Source organism: Solenopsis invicta, chromosome 1, assembly GCF_016802725.1.
Source record: "Solenopsis invicta isolate M01_SB chromosome 1, UNIL_Sinv_3.0, whole genome shotgun sequence".
NCBI classification, from domain to species: domain Eukaryota; kingdom Metazoa; phylum Arthropoda; class Insecta; order Hymenoptera; family Formicidae; genus Solenopsis; species Solenopsis invicta.
In genome coordinates, this window is record NC_052664.1 from 31,429,966 (window position 1) to 31,452,093 (window position 22,128).

The 22,128-nt window shown below is 39.2% G+C and overlaps 2 protein-coding genes across 27 annotated transcripts in view; one reads left to right on the forward strand and one right to left on the reverse strand.

Moving 5' to 3' along the window:
* Nucleotides 1–22,128, forward strand: part of LOC105201550 (ras GTPase-activating protein raskol) — a 312,586-nt gene that overhangs the window by 271,253 nt on the left and 19,205 nt on the right. The window lies entirely within an intron of this gene.
* Nucleotides 1–22,128, reverse strand: part of LOC105201574 — a 269,202-nt gene that overhangs the window by 35,161 nt on the left and 211,913 nt on the right. The window contains exon 1 of one of the 7 annotated variants that reach the window (XM_039459183.1): nucleotides 3,972–21,522. The exons of the other annotated variants lie outside the window; for them this stretch is intronic. The gene's annotated coding sequence lies outside the window, so the exon portion shown is untranslated. Of the gene's footprint in view, nucleotides 1–3,971; nucleotides 21,523–22,128 lie in introns of those variants that run through there. 7 annotated transcript variants of the gene reach the window in all.

Consider the following 22,128-nt stretch of genomic DNA (forward strand, 5'->3'; position numbering starts at 1 on the left):
ATTAATTTTACAAAGTATGTGAAAATTTAGAAATCGACAGTTAAATTTAGAGATAAATTGCTTTTGTATTACGTATCTTTATTATAATGTGAATTCATACGTGTATGTAACACCATAATTTTTCTAATGTTGCACATATTTCTGCTCGTTGCATGCATATACAAAATCACGTCAATTGGTACAGTTGTTGGTAAAAATACTCCACTGGTAGAAATTTTAATGCGCATTTTTTTCGAAATGAAATAATATTTTAATATACAAATTGATACATTTTTAAATACCCACACAATATTATTTTCATTATTAAATTATCGCTACGAGATAACTTAATGCTAATAATATTTCATTAGATAAACGCGCAACAGATATCGCTTGAAAATGGTTCCGGATTGATCGTGCATCACATCGTTTTATGCATTCATATGCATGTCGCGACGATCAAATTGCAAATAGAATCGTGCGCGCTCGATGTTTTCCAGAATATGTTGAAGATATTTTATTCATATGCCGAACTCGTGTTTTCCGACTTTACTAAGAGACGCAGTTTTTCTGATCTTTCGAGTTCCGTCACGCCTGCGACAAAAGCGTGACGTGTATTCGTAATTAAAATTTCAAAGATTACAACGTTCATTCAAATCATTCGCATCATTAAACCATCACCTTTTGTGGTCATATCGCTAACGATCGCTCTCCGTCGCCGAATCTAAGCGCCCGATGAATCTGTGATCGTTTCGGATAATTAGGCTCGATTTGTCCCGACCGTATCGGAATCGTGATAAGCTCTATCTCCAAATATCCAAGTCGATTCAGTTCCGCATTGTTATTTTGTTTCCTCTTGATTCTTCTCTTTCTTTCTTTCTTCTTTTTTTTTGCACTTATTCGGGATCGGCATGTGTTCGCGCACCTGCAGCGGCTCTCTCACCTGAAGCAAAACGCGAGGAACGACGTTTATGACCGTCCTCGCATCGCGCCTCTCTCAGAAAAGACGGAGCGCATCTGCTTGAGAACGCGACGAGGGTCGCGTGCCCGGCTGCGTTCCAATTACGCTTAATTATTATCGCGATAATCGGCAGTACCGGAGCGGAATGTCGTGATCGGCGGTGTAGATAAGTGGCTCGCGACTCGAAGCTCGTGCTGCTCATCCCGTTTCCCCTCATTTTTTTTTAACCGTATTTGACGTTCCCGTTCGTCGTCGTGACGATTCGTGACGCAAGATAATCCAAAGTGGTACGCACAGTGGAAATATACGCAAATGACTAGCGCTACTCGCGTACGCCGATTAAATGTGCCGTTCTTCAGCTCGTAAGGCTGCAGGATGGCACTTGGGCTCATTTAATTATCATTCACATCTGTATCACGAATTCGTTAAACTTGGAATTACTTAGAATATTGGTGAAATCGTTTGCGTGCTTCCACGCATCAAAATGGAAATGGGAAATTTTTTTAAATGGATAACACTTAAGTAAGCAACATGTTATCGTTATTAGTAGAGCCTTGAAAGTAGTACGTAATACATACCTATAGTGCATCAAAGTGGATCAAGGCGCTATCAAAGTGTGATGCATTATGCAACTTGTATATAAATATTATTAAAATGATTGAAAATTTTCATGCAATTTCTAAACCAAAAAGGACCAAAAGTCATTATAAAGAGAGAGAGAGAGAGAGAGGACAACGTCGCATTTGCTGGAGCAGCCGTCAGCGTGAATAGTCTGCCATAATAAAGCATATGGTTTGAAGAAGAATAATGGCAAGAGTGATTACGGCATCGAGGCAAGCTTATTTCCGGTCGTTTACAGGCTTGGCAGACGTGTTGACTATTTTCCAGGTCTCCATGATCACGCTGCGTGGTGCCCTGATTTAATCATATTTATCCTCGATGAATTATAACGCGAAGGAAACTATAATGACTCTATATATCTGGACATCTCCTGTACGTTATCCACTCCTCTTAGAAAGCCATCGAGACACGTGTAATTATATTGCTCGCGCAGAGAGATTCAAAGTCATGCGAGCTTGGCAATCTTACCCGTGTGTTTAATGCGCATTTGCATTTCCTAAATAAACGACTATGAATTTTTCATCCGTTTATACAGTTTAAGGATTTGACGCAACACGGATTTAACCCACTTTTCCCAGGGCTTGAAAAAAAATTTTATTTCATCGAATGATAAATTTCGCAATGCTGACAAAAAAAAATTGGGAAAATTAAATGTAGATTCAACTGGTCCTCGATCTAAATTACCGGTCTCTCGCGTTAAATCACTGTTGCGCTTGATTCTTCGATTAGCATCGTTCGGCATAAATCTTTCGGCCCTTGCCGCGCTTTTTCGCGGGCACGAGCTCGCTGACACGGAAATAAAATGTATGGAACCCTCGTTGCGTTAACGACGGCGATTTATCGCGAACTGTGAACGATCGTTAGAGCACAGTGTGCACCAGTCGAACAACGAGTATGGTTGTATGCGCGTATGAGAGCCGGAGTACGGCTCATGAAACCATTGAAGGTGATCTCACACTTATAACAATCACCACTTCGTGGAACGTGGTTTAAACGGATTTAGGTGAAATCTTTCTAAGACTTTTTTTTAAATGTAATTAGAGATTATCAAAAGAAAATTAACAATATCTTAGTGGGTATATTCATTATTCGTATTTTAAAAAAAAGTATCATTTGCGTCGGAAGAAAATTATGAATAATTAGTCGTGTTTCAATTTTTTTCTATAAAAAAAATTATAACTTTTTAATATTAGAAATGATTAAAAAATAATTTTACAATTTTTAAATATTTTTATAATTAAACGATCCATTTAAATTAAAAAAAAAATTGAATAGAAAAATAAAAATATTTGGTTGAAATTCTGTTATTTAATTGTGACACGGAAGATTAGGGAATTGTATTTTATCGTTTATAACTAAAAAATTGTTCGGACATTAAACGACGTGTTTATTAATTAAACAAGCTATTTTTGAAATGAAGATCACAAACTAAAACACTTTGATCCTTAATAAGTCTTGAAATATGAAATGTTTGTATTTTAAATTAAATGCTAAAATGCTTTTCCATCCTAATTAACTTCCTTTATTAGCGAAATAAATGCTGATTCCATTATTTATCTTCTCCAACGCCGCGCGTTTTAAAAGGGGAATTTATTAATCCATTAATGCACGCCCTCGGACATACGTTAATGCAAACATCGTTAGAGATATCGGTTGGCACGCTTGCTCTATTTGTGCCCCGAAAGGGCTTACGCCAGCCATTTATCCGCGTATCATTCAATTCGAGCTTAGTAGTGTGACTGCCGAATGGCGAGTACGCCGCCCGAAATGCACAGCAGCTTTCGCATGAGGGTCCTCGTTTCTTTCTCTTCAACCACGCGCGGGGATACCGTCATTAAACTAAGCACCCACAAAAGCCCCATCGAGTGGTCTCGACCGGCCAACGAAGGGAGAAAGAACCAGAGAAAGTCCTTCCAATTGGAAGTAATATAAAGCACATGTGCTTCGTCTTTAGCCCTGTTAATCGAGTGCACGAGCCGTGTAAAACGGACGTTTTGTGTCAATGTACGAAACGACGTGGTTCTTTGATTCACAAGGTGAATGCTCGTGATTCTCGGTAGAAATTCCGCAAAATCTACGTTCGCCGTTCCTTTGTTAAATAATGATAGAGACATTTAAAATTTCTGTTACTTTGCGTCGAATATATACGATGATATCATATAAAAAAGGATGAATATTTCTTGAAAATTTGAGTTCTTAATTTATGTCATAACATTCAAGATAAATCGTCTGAATTTTATTCAGAGGTAACGTTACAAAAAGTTATAAATTTATAAGCATAAAGTTTTAAGTATATTTTTGGGGGGAGTGTCCGCAATTTGATCGACTCGATTCTTCTTCGTTAACTCAGAAAAATTTAAACCGATCAGGAGAACGATCAGGAAAAAAAATAAATAAATAAATTTTCTACCTGACTTGACGCGCCGTCCGTTTGCATCGGAAATATGGCAGTTACCGCGTAGCGTAGCTGCAAATCGGAGATGCGCCCGGAGCTGCAGTTACTCGCTGGACCCACATAGCAAGATAAAGCACGTTTACCTGGAAGGGAATAATTATTCGGCGCAAACCAGTTTCGCGGACACGACGCGCTTGTGTACAAAGGAGGAAGGGCCTCGCTTCGAAAATACCGTCGGATCGTGTTCGAGCCGTGGGACATGGCGTTTCTGTCGGGCGGAGGGCCCCGATTCCGTTTTAATTAAACGTCGGCTTACGCCGCGCGCCGTAAATCGCCGACGCCGGGTTCTCCTCGTCGCGCGTTTTCGAATTAATCTCGATTTTCGCCCGGAGGCGCGCAACACATTTCGCGCGTCACGCGCGAGAAACAAGCCTCCTCGTTCGTTCACGACGGCGGAAACGATAAATTCCCCAGGGGGTCTTCTAATAATTCGCGCGTGCATGCCCCTCCCGTGCGTTCGCGCGGTGTATCTTAACATATATTCAGGCCACTAGGCTGCGAATATTTTCAGCTTTGCGAATCGAAGATCAACTCGAACGAATAAGGTGACGATCGCAGTTATGAGTTATTTGTACTTGTAATGAAAATTATTTTCATTAATTTATGATCAAAATTTAATGATCAAACGCTTGAAAGGTTCTTAACGTCAATATAAACGGTGAATATTATAATTTCAAAAAATATTATGTGAATTTAATAATACATTCGGTTAAACGCTATTAACATTTGTTCTCATAAATTATGCGCGAGTAAGAGTATATAAATTTAAGGGGGAACGCATTAACTCCCCTCCTGTTTAATGAAATTCTTTATATATGCAATCGAATCATCAAGAAACGCATGGCACGAGTTCATGGGTTAATAACTGGTTACAATGTCCGTCCGCGAATTACTGTTCTCGTAACAGCTGGCCATTACATAATTAAGGCACGCGAGAGGAGAGACGCCGACTTTTAATTCCGGTGTCTAAAATAGTCACGTACTCAAACGGTGCGTAACTTCCGCTGAGTATAATCGTCCATAATGTCTCATGAATATAATCGCGCTGCTTTACAAATCGATTCTTCCGTTGTTAAGATCTAACGATGAGCATATAATGTCACGAGACACGAGATATATGAACCATAAAATAAAAACACTCGAATATCGTGCCTATTTTTATAGTGAATTTTTATGATAAAAATAGGTATCGAAAATGAATGGAAAATATATGGATGAATAAATTTTCACGCTACTTTTACTCTGCATGTCTATCAAAAATAGTAAATTAATGAGCGTACCGTTTTTCAAAAGGCTGCTGGAAAATAAACATACGTATTATCTGTAATTATAATTTCTTTATATATTTTAGAATTTTTGCGCTGTCCCATTTGGGTTGAATTTTAGTAAGAATTGGACGTTATAGGAATATCGGATATAGGAACATCTAGATGAAAATATCGATAACGTACATATTTCTCTATTTTTTTTGTCGATCTTTTGTATTTTATCATTCTAGCTATTATAGATTACCTTTCCTGTCCTAAAAGGTTTTATTATTCCATTTCATGATCTTTATAATGTGAAATTCTTAGTAAAATGTTTATACATCCTATAATTACAAAACTTTGTCAGTTTTTGATCGTTTCTGATTATTATCTTGTTCTCAGAATGTTTGAAAGTTGAGTAATCTTTGCGCGTGCTCTATCTTGTAAATTCCTCATGGCTTTCTCATGCACTCGATTGTTCTACGTTACTAGATTTTCTCTTGAAGTTTGAAACTTTTATTCTTCCGGAAAATTTTCCTCTCTTCCTGCGAAATTAAAATTCCTACTTTTCTTCCTATATTTTTATCTGCGAAAATGATTGCACCCTCTCATAATAAGTGGTTATTCAACATGTGTGCACTCCCGTTTTTGTTTCCCGCGCTCTAGAGTAGCATGACTTCGAGTTGCGTGAAAGAAAACAATCATGAAGCCCACACGGCATAATAAGATAATACGAGATAAATTACGTTCTTCTGAATAATTATTATTCTCTTGAGAAACTTGACACTTGCGAACTCGTTATGTGAAACTTTCACTAAAAAATCAATTTATATACGTAAAATATTTTTCGAACTATTTATTTTTCGACCAGGCAAACTTCGAGACAGTTTCGATCGACTTAACGAATAGCTAGCAGTTTCTATATCGCCGATTGTAATATCGAGGTCGATTAAACGACGTGTAACGTGCAGAGAAAGTTTCTTATCCGGTTTCTGCATGATTTCAGGAACTAAAATCTTTGTCTTTATTTTATGCAATTTCTCCGTTAGCGATAACGCCGTAATAACATTTGCAAGGCTTTCACCACAATTTCTTTTCTCAGAACACAACGTTACATATTTCACAAAGTTGCAAGCGCTTTATAACAATCCTATAATTATACGTGTAGTATATTGTTACATAATGAGCACGTACTGTTTATAATCTGCATAATATATTTCAAGAAATATTTTATATTACGTCAGTTATTATAATTGCTTGAATATAAATCGCATAAGCATGATAATTATTTTATACTTTTACGTTTTGGTTGAACTACTTTGAAAGGATAAAGGCAGCACGAATAATTTACATAAAGATCCTTTTTTCTCGCTTACGCGGCAATATTTTAAACACGGTGTAAAAGCTGTTTTCAGAATAGCGAACACTCGCAAATTAACCGTACTATAATACTCGAGTTCCAGCGACTTACATAAGCAGATAAATTTCCCAGCACCCCAGCGTAACCAGCGAAATCTCGCAATACTTTTTACGAGAATGTTGCGTACGGTGCAGCGTGCTGCCTGCATTCTAGAATGCGTCAAGCATTTCCTGGGCGTTGCGATTCCGCAATCGCACTGTATTATACGGAATGTTCCGGACCTAACGAATCTCTTATCCATGATTCTCTGATTATCTTGGCACCAATGTTTTTCTTTCTTTTTTTTTCACGTAAATACCTTCGCGGAGTTGATTTTCAAATGTTATAAAGTCAAATTAAAGTTTTCGCAAATCAGAAACTTCTGCTGTCTATTGTCTTTGAAAGCTTAGCTTAGAAACGAGTGAAACCCATTACATTTTCTCGCCGCTCACGATTGAAAGACTCAGGGTTTCTCGATTCAGTTTCGGGAGGGTTTTATTAATTCCAGACGAAAAGAATCCGAGTACAAGGAAAGAATGATGCGACAAGCGGAATGTAAATGGAAAATTTCTTTCGGCTCAAGTTTACGCATCGCGCCGCGTCCTAAGCACGTGGCGTGCCGAGAACGCGCTCCCGTAACGGCGCCAGGCGATCCCACGCTCCTTGCATAACGTGACTGACCTACCGTATGGCCGGTAGTACAACACGTAGTATCTAATATCTGGTCGGAGCTGGCGCGGCGAGCGGGCCGAAGCCGAGCCAAAAGGAAATTCGCGTTGGCGCGCGCGCGGATATGCGAAAAAGGAGCCATTGGTGCGTGGCATTTGACCTGTCGCCAAGACCTGGCGCCGTAGGTTTCATCAGCCGCGAATACACAGTTAGCACGCGTCCTAACGGTGCGGCGCGGCGGCGCTTCCTGCCAGGAAGTGTCGAGTAATTCGGTGCCCGTTTAATCCGCGTGAACCTTTACGCCCTTGCGCTTAACATCGTTTATACGCGCAACGCCAACGATGTCGAGATACTCGATAGGGTAGAATTTCTAAAACGCTTAGGTATTATTTCGTCGGATAAAAATGGATAATTTCACTTATACGCTTGATAATTTTAAACGTTTGCATTTCAACGTTTGTCTCGACTACGCGTGCAATGCCGCGCTGTATTACGAACTCCAGTACAACGGTATAATAATCCAATAATGTGTGCCTTGAGATAAGCATAATGCAAGCACTTTTAAAAGATTGATGGCCTTGCCTAGTCACATTGACACGTAACATGGAATGCTTTCTGTAGTGCAACCTCACTGGTTAAACGTTCTCATTTCAAGTCACTCGAGGCTGATTGAAAGATTCTAGTTATGTATTTATCTTCCTATTAGTGCTTCTACCAGTATTTTCCACCATAATTAATCCAAGCATCTGCAGTGATATCTTCATCATTGATCTATAAAGAAAGGAGGATGGATTTTTACAAGAAAAATAGTTAAAAAAAAAATTATCCATTTCCGACAGCTGTCGCAATACTTGCTCCCTTCTTGGAATTCTCCACAAGCGGGAGTCAGTGGGAAACCTCGATGTGCTTGCGATCGGACTTGCCGAACGAAAGAAGCAAAAGAAGCCGCAGGAGTCGTCGAGCAGGAAGCCGCGTCGTCGTGGACACGGGCATCATTAGGAGAAAGAAGCCGCGCGATTCCTTTAGGTCCCTCTTCCCCCGCCCCCACCCCCATCCGAGTCGTGTGACGGTGAAAACTCGTTGCGGGCAACGCGATGGTTTAGTGCTTTCTTCAGAGTCGCGTGGTCTTTCCGCGCGACCACGAAACGAGATTCGCGAGGTTTAGCCGAGCGGCAATCAATTTTACGACCGTTCGGTTTGCCGATCCATTAATTTCACGATAACAAAACACCGATCCCAGCATCTACGTGTGAAGAGTAACTGTACAGCTACGCAATAACTTCCGAGAAAAAGTAGATCAGCTTTCAAATGACTTTAATTGATTGACGATAGTCAACCTATTTACCTAATTAAGATTTATGAGCTAACTGTCTTAAACGTTATAAAACTCCTTCAGCTTCGGGAAACTCTGAAAAAGTTGAGTCGAAATAATGTTACATTGCATCTCACAGCTGTAAAGATTACTTTTGTGCGTTCCTGTAGAAATCGAAAACACATTGAAACGTTTTATTACGGTTTCAATCTTCGCGGGGAATGTTTTCAACTAGAATCCGGAGCGCGGATCTCTATCCGGAAATCCGAGGTGCGCTGGAGGATAAAATGGTGATGTCGGAGCTTACATAAGCGTGTCGCGATTTCCTGTAAACGCTGTAATTAATTACTTATGCATGCTCGCCTTGAGTACTCGCTCCACCGAAGATCCTTGAAATAGAGCTGGCCACGGTTGGCCATTCGCCGAAGCTCTACTTGAGTCTCTTTACGTAAATTTTCACCAAGACGGTGTTTAAGAATATCAGAAAATTTTATCGCAGTCTGGTTAAAGATAACGTTCAACTCCCCGTAATTACATCGATTTCTCTCTCGCGATATAAAATAGAAAAAGAAGCAATAAACGTTGTAAATTGATGCCATTAAATGCATTCCCAGCGGATTGAACGCCTCGCTGATATTTATACATGTACGCCAATCCGGGTTCTCCCTCCCTCTCTCTCGACGTTTCTCATTAATTCCTTACTATTTAATAGCAAGAATAGACTTAGAGATATCAGCGTCCTATTCAAAATCGACTCCGCATCTTCCATAAGACTTCCTCGATTATTTATGGGAAATCCCGCTCGATGGTTTACGACCATAATGTGACACTTTTACTTGAATAAATCATGGAAAATCCGATCTTACCGCCAACGTTTAGCAATATCATCGATCATTTGGCCTTACTGACTCTTTGTAAAAGTCTTTAACGTCTAACGTTCGTGTTGCCTACGATTACATAAAACATGCTATCTGAAAATTTACGTCTAAAAATTATATACGGCGCGTCTCTTGAGAGGATGCAACAGCTTTTATTTTTCGATTTCTAATTCAATTTAGGAATGTATCTAATCGCGTGGGCGTAGAATGTTTAACATCTGTTGTCATGATTATTGGCTTATATTTACTTTTTTAATTTTTTAAAATACGTTCTCACACCTTTAATAAGTAATTAAATATTTTCAATTAACAAGAAGTTTCATTAGTACAAGAATTATGATAGACCCTTTTGTTATTTTTATCATCACGAGTATTTGTATTCGCGATAGTTCGATTTAATTTTTATTATCTTTATTCACAACAACACGAGTGCCGCTCGTCGTCGGGATTTAATTCTAATGCGGTTTGACAATGCGGCCTTTGATTAAGTCAAACAGTGGAGCACGAACTTTTCTTTCGCGTTTCATTTCGTGCGTGGCAAAACGGGAATCGTTCGTCGGCGCTGCGACAGGACGAAAAGGAACGGCTTTATTAAAACAGAAATGGCTTCGGACGGAAATTAGACGTGCAAACGTGCTATCCGAAGCGGAAGAGACTCGAGCGGAGAAAACGGCGGCATCTGCCCATTCTGTGTTGTTCCCGTATCAACGCTGCGAAAGCCCACCTTTTACTCATTTGTATACCATCCGTGATGTGTATGCGCTTCGCATAACGTATCGAATTCCATCCGTCGAACGTTGTTGGTGGTCCGTATGAGAGAAAAAAAAAGACAATTGACTTATTTGGCGTAATAGTTTTTCTCCACAGTCTCGAAATACGAAAAATATAAATTGTCTACTGAAGATATTTCTTCGTAGACAATTTAGGAAATTTAATTTACCCCGCTGTTCAACGCCAAGAATTAATTAATGCATCGAAGCTATCGAGTATAGAACCTTCTATGGTTTAATGACAAACTGTGCAGGTGCAACGGGTCACAAGCGCGGTACTGCTGGGAGCCAAAGTTATCCAAGTCAATGCAGTAACAAGCGCGGCAAAGTTTTCATGGAATATCCGATGAGCGTAACACTTGTGCTTAGGAACTCGCAATTGATCGGCGTACCAGTCCGATGGAATATTTACGAGTGCATTGACTTAGCGCTGAACTAAAACGTGCATGACATTCCGGTGCTTTCCAAGTCGGACTTTCCCAGACGCTTCTCTTATGCACTATTAAGGAATGCGGCTCTTGCCGCATTGATAGGATCGATTTGGCGCAATCTCACTTACGATTAAATAATTTAATGTGGTCGATTTGGCTCGTCATGCGCATTTCTAAGTCATTTCAGTTATCTTTAAATTCTGTATCCAAAGAATATCCAGAGAAAATTGTAAATCTATTAACTTGATACACGCGGAATGATTCTCGTCATATAAATATCTCCGAGATAAATTAATTTATATCAATTTATTATAATTGTATATTTCGTTCAATAGTCCAATATCCAATTATCTTTTCTATCTTGAAGATTTTTTTTTTTTTTTTTTTATCGTAAAGAGCATTTGAATCTGTCGAGAGATTCGCCATAAAAGCTTTTTGTAATTTATGATCCTGAAAAATAACTGCCGCGCACAGAATACAAATCTTGTCCAAAATATTTGTGCACATTCGAGCGTTTTAGGGGAAAACGTTATCCCTAGGATCAACATCGGGAAAGTATAAATACGGAAAGAGAAAATGTGTGCTTGTTTCGACTTTCACGTGACAAATGACTTTCGAATTTATGCACTGTCATGTACAGCGCTGCACAGGTACGTATGTTATGTACCGTGGCGTCCCAAATGTGCAACTCTCTGGAGAGCGAGAGATTAGTTGCGAATATACGCGTGAATTTATGGTCGCGCGAACAATAGCGGTCGTGTCCACAAGCGGTTTGGGCTCGCGCTCCGAATGTCGATATTTAGGAATCCGTTTGTTCGAATTACAATGCGTTCTCAACGATTCTCTTCCCGTTAAGGCCAAATCACACCAGCGATCGGCAATCGCTGGTGTGATTTGGCCTTAACGGGATTGCGATTGTAATTAGTGGCGATTACCTTTCAATCAAACCGAGCAAGGAGGTCATCGACCGAGATAAGTGACTGCCGTTTAAAAAATATTCTATAATCGTCACTCGCAGTTAGCAACCAATCGTAGCCAGTAAAGTGTTGCAATTTAATCACGTAACAGTTGCAGTCACATTTTCCTGTTAATCGCATATCCTAACAATTTTTCATTTCAGAGGAATAACGAATATCACAGTCGACAATTTTCGATTAATATTGCTTGACATTTTGTTAGATATTTTACGTTCCAATCGCGAGGTTATAACGGTCACGTCACAAGTGTGCTGTGAGGGTAATTGTAAATCACTAATCGTCAATCGCAATCCAATTGGCAATCGCGCTTGCGTGATTGGGTCTTTAGCCGTACCTCGCTTATTTAGGTGAAGCTGCGACGTATCGAACGCGAGCTTGTATTGTAGCGTATGCGGAATGAACACGTCTTTGTTCGAGCTGTAGATAGAACAGCGTTTGTATAAAAGTCTATTTTAAACTTCTCTACTCGGTTGTGACGCACGCAGTCTCTCGTACGTGCAGCTAAAATAAAATCTAATAATAAATTTATATCATATAAATCGATATATCTGTAAACAAGTTCGCATCACTTCGTGAAATATGTGAAATTAATTCCATGTAATATCAATTTGCAATTCTAACATAATTCGATTTTAATTCAATTGACATTTTATTATCAAGAATATACATAGATTTATTAAAAATGAGAAACTCGGGCAATAACCGTCTTACAAAGTTCGTTCTAGATAAAAGTCAATCTCGAATTCGTTATTTTATTATTGGAAGTGCATCATCCCCAGTAGGGTTAAGATGTCGTGTGTCTATTGTTACAAGCACAACACATTACATTTCAAACGTAACGACCAGGGAGAATCACAAAACCTCCCAAGCTTGCGACTGAATCCGCGCCGTCACGATTTTACTCTTCACGCCTCGGGAATCGGCAATCCAAGACTGGAATTGTCCGTGCAACTATGTCCTTGCGAGTCGGCGTACATATGCGCATTGCATGTGGAGAAACGCAACGAGACCGCACGCATACCCACGTACTGCATACACAGCTAGCAGAATACGCGAGAATCGACGTTTACGGCGACGCGCACAATGGACCACACCGCCGCCGCTCATTTTGCGACGCGTAGTCGTCGGTGTAAATTGTGTTTGGTCATCCTCCGCCTATAAATAATTTCGCGGTGGACAATGGCGCGGTGGACAGATGAAAACGCCCTTAAAACCACCCGGTTTCGCAATGGGCGATCGAACCTCTGCGATGGCTTTTCGATGAAACGTCGGGCGCAATGAAAAATTGCGGGGGCGAGAAAGGACTCGTGCGGGGCGTGAAAGTACTGGCCCTCGATGCCGGCTCATGAGGATGTGCATCCAAGGCAATCGATGACATCCATTTTACTGAAAGCGTCTATGTCAACGAGCCAAGAAAATTTAATCGCGGTGACTGAGAGGCAGAGAGAGAGAGAGAGAGAGAGAGAGACTTTGGAAACGCACAAATATAATTCTACAAATTATAAGATACGCAATTTTATTGAAATACATGCAACTCTGTTATAAATGAAAAGGCAAAAAATGTGCGTATAAGGAATGCAAAAGATTTACAAGATAGTTAAATAATGCCGTAGAATACACTAGAAAAGGGAAACCGGCTGAACGAGTATACACTTTGTACATTTTTCGTTTGCGTAATACGGATTATTTGTGCCGATAAACAAAATAGCGGTGCAAACAGGGAGGGATATTTAACTGAACGTCTTCCAATCGGGGCAATCCGGTCTAACTGCAATCACGGTGCGATGTGTAAATCGCGACTCTAAGATCGCTGACATTTACTCGCGATTGCAGAAAGTCCGCTCTTAACGACACTCGTAAACGTATTATCGACGGTCCTTAATGCCATCCGCAAGTGATGAGATTTGCATACGAGGTCGCGCGCGCGAATCTACATGAACTGGATCTCGCGCCGCGCGCCGCGCGCCGCCGGTGCGCTAAATCACGCACAATGGTATTACATTGTATTTATGGCCGCTAATGACCGAGGCATTGCGAGTCCCCCGCGAAGTAGTACATAATAAAGCGATAAATTAAAAGTGCCAACCCCACGTTCATCGGCCTGCTCTTCTTTCGCCCGCGTTAGCAATCGTCCTAGAGTTAATGGCGTGTGAATCTCATGAATTGTGCTGGTTAGTAGCACGGTGGACTGCCTTATGGATCTTAACCCTTTCGTGATCGGCTTAAGTCCGAATCGCACTTCAACTTCTTGCTTAGAGTTTTGAAGGGCGACTGCTGTTAATTTCAATCATGGATTTCTCATCTTTGAAAGTCGAGTTTTAAAATTAAATCTAGACTGTCAAGAGTTTACTTGAACATTTTATGTTAAATATTAAAAATTGATACTCTCTGAAATCTCTTTGAATCTTACTCACTTAACAATCTTCCGTTCTTCTGATCAAATTCTCGCAATTATTTATATATGCGAGATAAACGTAAGGACTTACGCATAATGGAGAAATATTAGATTAGGAATGGGAAGTAAAATTTTCAAATCAGTGTACTTTTTCTTAATAAACATTAAACGTAACGCACAATAGATACGAATAAAGATGTGAAACATAAAATGCGTCGTATAAGATAAATTATTTATTTACAAGGTTTATTGAGAAAACTGATTGTAAAATTCCAATTTCTATTCCTAATATCTAATATTCCTCCAGCGTGCGCAGGGCCTAAATGTCAAAGTCGTGCAATAGGGCTTTCCGCTGCGCGAGTCGACTAGTCTCGAGCGAGATGGACCCAATCGACTGGCATACAGCTCTGCGTCACGCCATCCCGGGGCCCCATAGTCATTCAGCCTATAGTTCCTACGGGGACCCGCTATGCCCGCAGGGCCCTTACGCACGACATGATACGCACGTCCTGCTTCGAAACGGCCAGTGCCCCATCCTACGTCGTCTGTTTCCTTTTTTAAATTCTTTTTTTCCCCTCTCTCCCTCCCTCCCCCCTCTCTCTCTTTCTCTCTCTTATCTCTCTCCCCGCGCATTTAGTCATGAAGCCTCATTTCGTCTCGTTCTCCCACCCCGCGGCGATCCTGTGTCTGATGCTCTGAATGCGTCCGGCTCGTTGGATCGACTGGTCCCTGGCTCTGAGAAACTGAGCGCGAGCACGTCTCGTGTGAAAGTTACGCTCGCGTGAGCGAGAATGAAGAAACGTGCTATGCACGTGCTTGCCGCGGCAAATGTTTATGATGCCGACGCGATTGACACATCTCTTTATAGCCGACTACGCACCGATTCTCTGTGTAATCGCGGTTGGAAACATTTATCTAGAGCCATAACTTTAACGAATTTATTTTGAAATCGTGTTCTTACAATATGTATGAAAGTTTCGCAAAATTAATAATTAATGAGAAATTTTCTGTTAAGTATTCGGTTCTCCTACTTCTTGATTTATTTGATTATAACGCAGATCAATTTATCTTCTTCGTCATACGTGAATTTCAAATAATACTTTATCCGTAAAAGTGCGAAAATCGCATTTTCAAGTCTCTTTATTGTTATAATAAAATATTAGCGCCTCTGTTTCACTAAAGACAAAGTTTTTTCACGGCCCATTAAGAGAAACTCGGCGAGAGAATAATTGGATGGTGATAGCGCGCTGCCGGTGTGCTCCTGGGTGAAGTGCATTGTCCTCCGAATAGCTCTCTCGTCTATTCAGGAGAAATTCTTGACCGAGCGCCAAGCGTCGAGTGGAACATAGAAGCGGTCCGAGAAATTTCGCTGGAGAATGTCGAGCTTCTTCTATCTGAACTTCGAACGACTCGGATGTTATAAATTATTTTTATCGATTTTGAATTATTGCACATCTTTAAACATAATTTTCCGTTGCAACTACAATGCAGAATTATTCGTCCATTTGACGTACCAATGAAATCCATGTCCCAAAAGGGATAACAATCTAATAATAATGAAATACTTGTGAAATAAAGAACTTTGTGAAAGCGTGACAAAACGAATTCAATTATCCGTAAGAGAGATGAGTTAATTTGATGAACTTCATTACTCAATTAGAGCAAATTATCGTAGAGTTTATTCCCCGCGGGGGGGGGGAGAGGGGAGGTAAGTAACTCTCAATAGCGGTTCGAGGACGCGCCGTTCGTTATCTAACCAGCCGAGTGATTAGCCGTTGCCGCCCGCCGCGGGCATGTAAGGTGCGAATCATCTTGCACCTATAATAAACTCGAGCGTAGCGATAACGATAAGGCATTGGCGCCGCTTGTTCATCCGACACGCAATTTTGCGATCAACCGGAAAATCTTGACCGTTTGCATCGCGCGACAAAGGGCGAACGTCATGTTACACAAAAAAAAAAAGAACCGCGCGCCTTGTGCGCGGCGCGTCAAAGGAATGCATGGCACGTAACTCGGAGAAAACCGGTGCAAGATGCGACACGCGAAAGATCTCTCGAGAAGTGCGGATACTCGTAATAAGCGTCAATGACGAGGCGAAACGTTCTCGTTACTCGCGCGTGTGCTGAATCGAGGCATGGACCGGGACAAAACACCTCGACAAAACACGTGTCGCCCGAGCATATTAATCACGCAGAATGAGACGGTTGTAATGAAAAGAATTGATTGTTTTAAAATTAATTCTTCAAAAAATTTATACTTTACACAATGAGTGCATGTGAGACGTACGATGTGCATCTTACAATTTATAAGATTATTTTTTAATTTTTGACCTTTAAATTTTGTTATTCATATACAAAACATTATTTTTATAATAATTGTCGCAACAGGAGAATAATAAGAATTATTGGTAACTATTTCGTGAGATTTCTTTGGCAACGCGAATCGTTATTTAACGCTGTCACTGTTCTTTGATGCTATTCTTTCTCCAGAGTCCTATGAGATAATTGTTCAACGAACTTGAGGACAAAAGTGGCAAAAGGCAGCAACGAGCTCGTAAATTCTCAACTGCTTCCTCATACGATCCACCAGCCAGCTTAGCATCGCGATCTTATCTATGGGCGTATGTACATCCAATAGCTGGTGGACGGACTGCGTTGGTGTACAGACACGATACGCACACACGAATAATCATTTGCAACGGCCAGCTTTATCGGGCGACAATAATGCCGTAAACAGCGCGGTGCATCCGCATCGACGTGGACGTGGCGCATTGAAATCGCGACGCAACGTTGTCGCTAGGACACCGATTGAATTTCTGATGGAACAGGCGAAAAAGAGTAAAATGTTCTTATTCTATAAAAAGAAGATATTCTGTAAGATATTGAAACAATGTGAAATGAAAAAAAATGAGGTATATAAATTTAATGAAAAATTTATTTATACAAAATCGGATAAAAAAAATTATAATAAAAGAATTTTTCTCCTCCTTCGTCACTTTTCGCGTCTGTTAGGAACTTTATAAAATATTTTATTTTTCATAAACTTTTGCATTTTCAAAATAATTACTCTCAATAATCCAAATTAATTGTAAACAAATTCTGATCTCGGATGTCATTAAGAAGAGAACGTATGGAGGATCCATGGAAAACCAAACAAGCTTGTCACACCCTCCGGTCCAGATTACATCCACTATCTGCACATGACGTTTGCGATAACTCGTGTTACAACGACGGATGTCAATTCAAAACGCGTTCTCGTTGTCGCGTTGCCACGAGCGAGTCATTCGTTTGCCGAGAGAATTGCTCTCGATAAAGTTCTCCAACCGAAAAACCAATCAGCGGTTTATTACTTGTGATCACGGTACGGAATTCAAGAGACCGACCTTACTTAGAATTGTAATCGCACTTTATCAGCTTCCGAATAATCTTTATGTTTTCTGTAATATGATCGTTTCTAAGTACGTAACAAAATATTTTTTTTATTGAACAACTTTTACTAAGATTTATTGTGAGCAGAGAGACAAATAAAATGTAGATCATAATTATTGGATATTAAGTTCCTTGTTGTTAAATTACACTTTTTTTTACTATTAATAATAGTAAAAATAATTTATTAATATAATTTTTTAGAAGAATTAAATCAAGTGTCGATAAAAAATCAAGTGTCTTATATAAAATTATATAAAATTTAGTAGATAACACGAGTAGGTAACAAGATGCTATAACTATAAAAAAGTAACTTATGTAAATAACCATTTTTCATGATGTAAATGCAAGATATGTAAAGTTCTTAATTCGTAAAATTATGAAGCAAGTGTGCGGCACATCTATTTTCGAACATTAAAACGTAACGCATCTGCGATCGTATCCAAAAGAAACTGTGTTACGAGCGCAGACTTCTAAATCGATCTACGAGCATTCGTTTCACGCGCGTCGATTTCGCCACAAGTCATTTGTCGCGAAACGAGACCCCAAACGGTGCGCATTTCGCTCGTAACAATTACGCCGTCTACGTGATTTATCTGACCCCAGCGATAAGCACCACGTCATATCAATTCATAAATATCCGCGGGTCGGCCCGCCATTGTTACGGTTCCGTATACGTCTCGTTAATGACCGACCGTGCGATGAAAAATCGCAGTCGCGCCCTTTTGTCATCGATAGCGCACTAATGAGTCTCCCGCGTATGCAAGGTATAATATACCTTGAAATAGAAACGTACAAATAAAACGGGGACATATATACAGATCGCAGAACTCCTTCCTGGGCGTGTCCGTGCCAGATGCACGTAATTGATATTGACGAATTTTCGCGATTATTTCGCGCGACATAAGTTATTTGTACTTTGAAACGATGCAATTTAAATTTCGATAACATTTATTTAAAAAAAAAACAACTAAAATAAAAAATCAATGTTTATTTTCTAAATCAAATTTTCATTTTTCCAATATGACACTGAGATATTAATTAAACGATATGTTAGCGTATGTTTCGAAAAAACTGCGACACCAATTTAATTATAGATTATTTAATTATATTCTTTACTCGCCCCGCGTTACTCATCGTGCGCTCTCGATGCTAACATTCAATTACAATAATATAAATAACGTTCTATAGTCAATAATCATTTTATGCTTTTATTAATATAACGAGGCATTGTGACGGGCAATTAATATTGGTGACAGCTATGAAACTATCCATTGAATTGCTATCGACGTAGGCACCCTAATCATAGTAATTAAGCCTTTACCATCGTGATTGGCAAGGTCAATCTTCTGCTATCTGGAACATTATCGAGCGCAGGAACGCCTCTTTTCTACAAGCCATATTATAAAGTCGCCGTTTTGTGACAGTGTCGTACACGCCCTCGCCGTCACTGGAACGACCCCCGCCGATGAAAGATAGTCGCAGTTGTACTCTTTCGACCATCGCATCTCGATAATGAGCGCGACTAGCGAGGTCCCAGAATACAATGGTCGAAAAATGTGTCCGAGATCGATCTCCTTCGAGGCCGAGCGCGATCGCGAGGACTCGCTTTCACTCGCTCGTTTCTCGATCATTAATAACCGCTGACTTACTCTACGATTGTTAGCGCCAAAGGAGGAGAGTGAATTCACTCCCGCCATTACGCTCGATTTCATTCCGTCGTCGCGTTTCGATTTCGTTTCGAGTTCTCTTTGTGTCGCCTGCTCCTCGGGCTACTCGAGTGCGCACAAAGGATGCGTTTCTCCCCATGTTGCACCAGGCCGATGCGACCGGTGCAGCTGCAAGGCCACGAGGAAAAAAAGGGATAAATTGCGAGAGAGAGGGGGGGGGGGAAGAGCGTTTCATTGTGAGTCCAATTAACATTCATTGGTGAATGGAGTGGAATAATTTCTGATTGCGACACGTTTTTAATTTAATATTTCCGATAATTTAATCTCGTTCAGTCTTTAATTACTCAATATTATTTTATCTATTATGTGGTAATTTAATACTACATTAGATAATATATCGCGAAAAAAATATCTTGAAAATTATGTTCTTTTTTTTATATCATGATGAATTTGTTTCTATTTCTATCTGTTCTAATTTAATGTCCTAAATTATAACTCCAATAACAATTGAGTTTGTTTGAATGTTGAAGAGTTAGCTGTAAAATAACGTCTATGCAATTTCTTTTGTCTAATAAAATCGTTATCCTTTCTAACGTCTGTACAGCGTGTCCATAAAATCTGTTCTCACCCCCTATATTCCGGAAACAGTTCAAAATTATGAAACGTTCGATCATTTCGAGGAGCTACTTTCTTACAAAAGTGAGTCATCGAAATGATTAAACACGCATTTTACAGTTTTTTGTTATAATTTAAAATTTTTTCCAAAATATAGGGAGTGCCAACAGATTTTCTAGACACCCTGTATGTAATGCCGAATATTTCTTAGGAACCTTAAAATATTTCAAAGCTCGAAATCACGATCGTGAGTTTCCGCGGTATTTTCTTTGTGCCGATGAGCCGTAAACTAGGAATTAATTAGCAGGTAGCATGCCAGAGCAGAGAGCCTTTTACGAGGGGCTCGTAAAAAGTTGATTCTGAATTCGCCTCGTACGGTCAGCGATACTTACATCGGCCGTCTCGTTTCGCCAATATCTCGCAATTAAAGACGCAATCTATCTCAACTGTTAATAGAGATAACAATGCCATGACTTGTTTGTGTTCTACAGCAGAGTCTAATGCGATAAATATGTTCATCAGAATGGCAATATCATAATTATATAATAGAACATTCTTGATAAAAAAAAAAACATGATACGCAAATACACGTGACAAATTAAAAGGAATAAACGGAAATCATTGCTACAATAAAGTTTCAAAACTTCTCGCTTAAATGCTTCAAAATTCCGCGATTAATTTTATTATTGAGGAAAATGTTGTTGTATGTCTGATTTGAATTTTATTGCGATTAATAATTTCACACATGATGCAATGCAAAATAATTCGTTTGCAAAAATAACTCGTCTGGAAGATGCAGAATACACGCGTTCTTCTGTAAGTAATTTCCGTGTGAAAGGGAAATAATTTCCTTGCTTTCGGCAAGACTCATAAGCGCGCGGAACGTTCTCGCGTAATATCTCTACTCGGGTTTTATGTTTTTACACCCCAACCGGAATTGCTCCAATTGGCCGGCCATTTATTTCCGAACATCTTTATCTTCTTACGTTACATCGTAAAAAAGGGCGGGACGTTCGCATTAAGGTTTTACAGCTAGGCTCCGTGTGTAACCACGAGGGAAGGAACCGCGTGTACGCAAAATTATCGTCGTCATAACCTGCACAAACGTGCAGTCTACAACCACGACCAGTCGGTATATTCAATCTCCATTCGTTTATTATCGAGTTCTACGTTGACAAAGCGCGGCTGAAAAATTTCAAAGTTATCGAACTTATCTTGGGAACAATTCGTTTTTTCTTTCGTGCAATAGTTCCATTTCTCGTCTTAAAGATAAGTTTTCTATTTGACGTTTCTGATAAAGAATCATATAATAATGATTTCTGCAATTATACGCATGCAGTGTTATAAGATCAGCGCGTGTTGTATAAATGTCATGTTATATATTTTGACAATGGAAACTGGTAACTGGATCTGGTTTCGCTTCACACGATCTTTCTATGCAGATCTTGTTTTTACTGTCGGCGAAACGTACATATACATTGTCACGAGCCACATTATCGCAATTTCCAAACAGGAAAGCTGCATTTTTTTTACATATATCAATTTGATTTTTAATTAACTGTGTGCATCATTTTAAAGATATAAATCTTCGAGAACTTTGTAGCCCAAGATTATACAGTAATCTTGTATAAATATGCAAAATGTTTTCTGTAGCTCGATCGTTTAAAATATCTTTATTGTCTTTAATTGAAAAAAATACCAAAATTGAAAAGTTACTTGTTTCGATGAGCAAAAATATATTATGATAGGCAACATTTTTTATGCTTATTATTTTATGAAATTTCAAGATTATCATTTTTTTTTAATGAGATGACATTTTTATTAACGTAATTTCATCAATATATAATTCATAAAAAATTAAATTTATATGTAAATATAATTTTTTCATGTTCAACATTATCATTATCTTATGCCGTTGAATATATGTTTTTTTTTGTGAACTACATTTCTACGTTAATAAAAATATGCTATTAAAAAAAAATATATTGATCTCTAAATGATTGAGTTACAGGAAACACCCTGTACATTTGAGTATACGCTGTACTTTTAATCCTTTATGCGTAACACATACAAGTTTTCTCGCCATCGTAGTGGTGTAAGAAAAATACACGTACAAAAATATACAGGGTGTCTCAATCGCCGAATACAAAACTAATAGAGATTAAACTAATTTTCAATCGGTTCCAAACCGAGAAAATATCAAATAAAATCAACAGTAATGCTCTGAAATATTGAAATTATAAATCTCTTCGTATATAAACGAGCAATAACACTTTTATTAAATTTTATTTATCTTCCCCGTATTTTCTTCTCAAATATTTTCT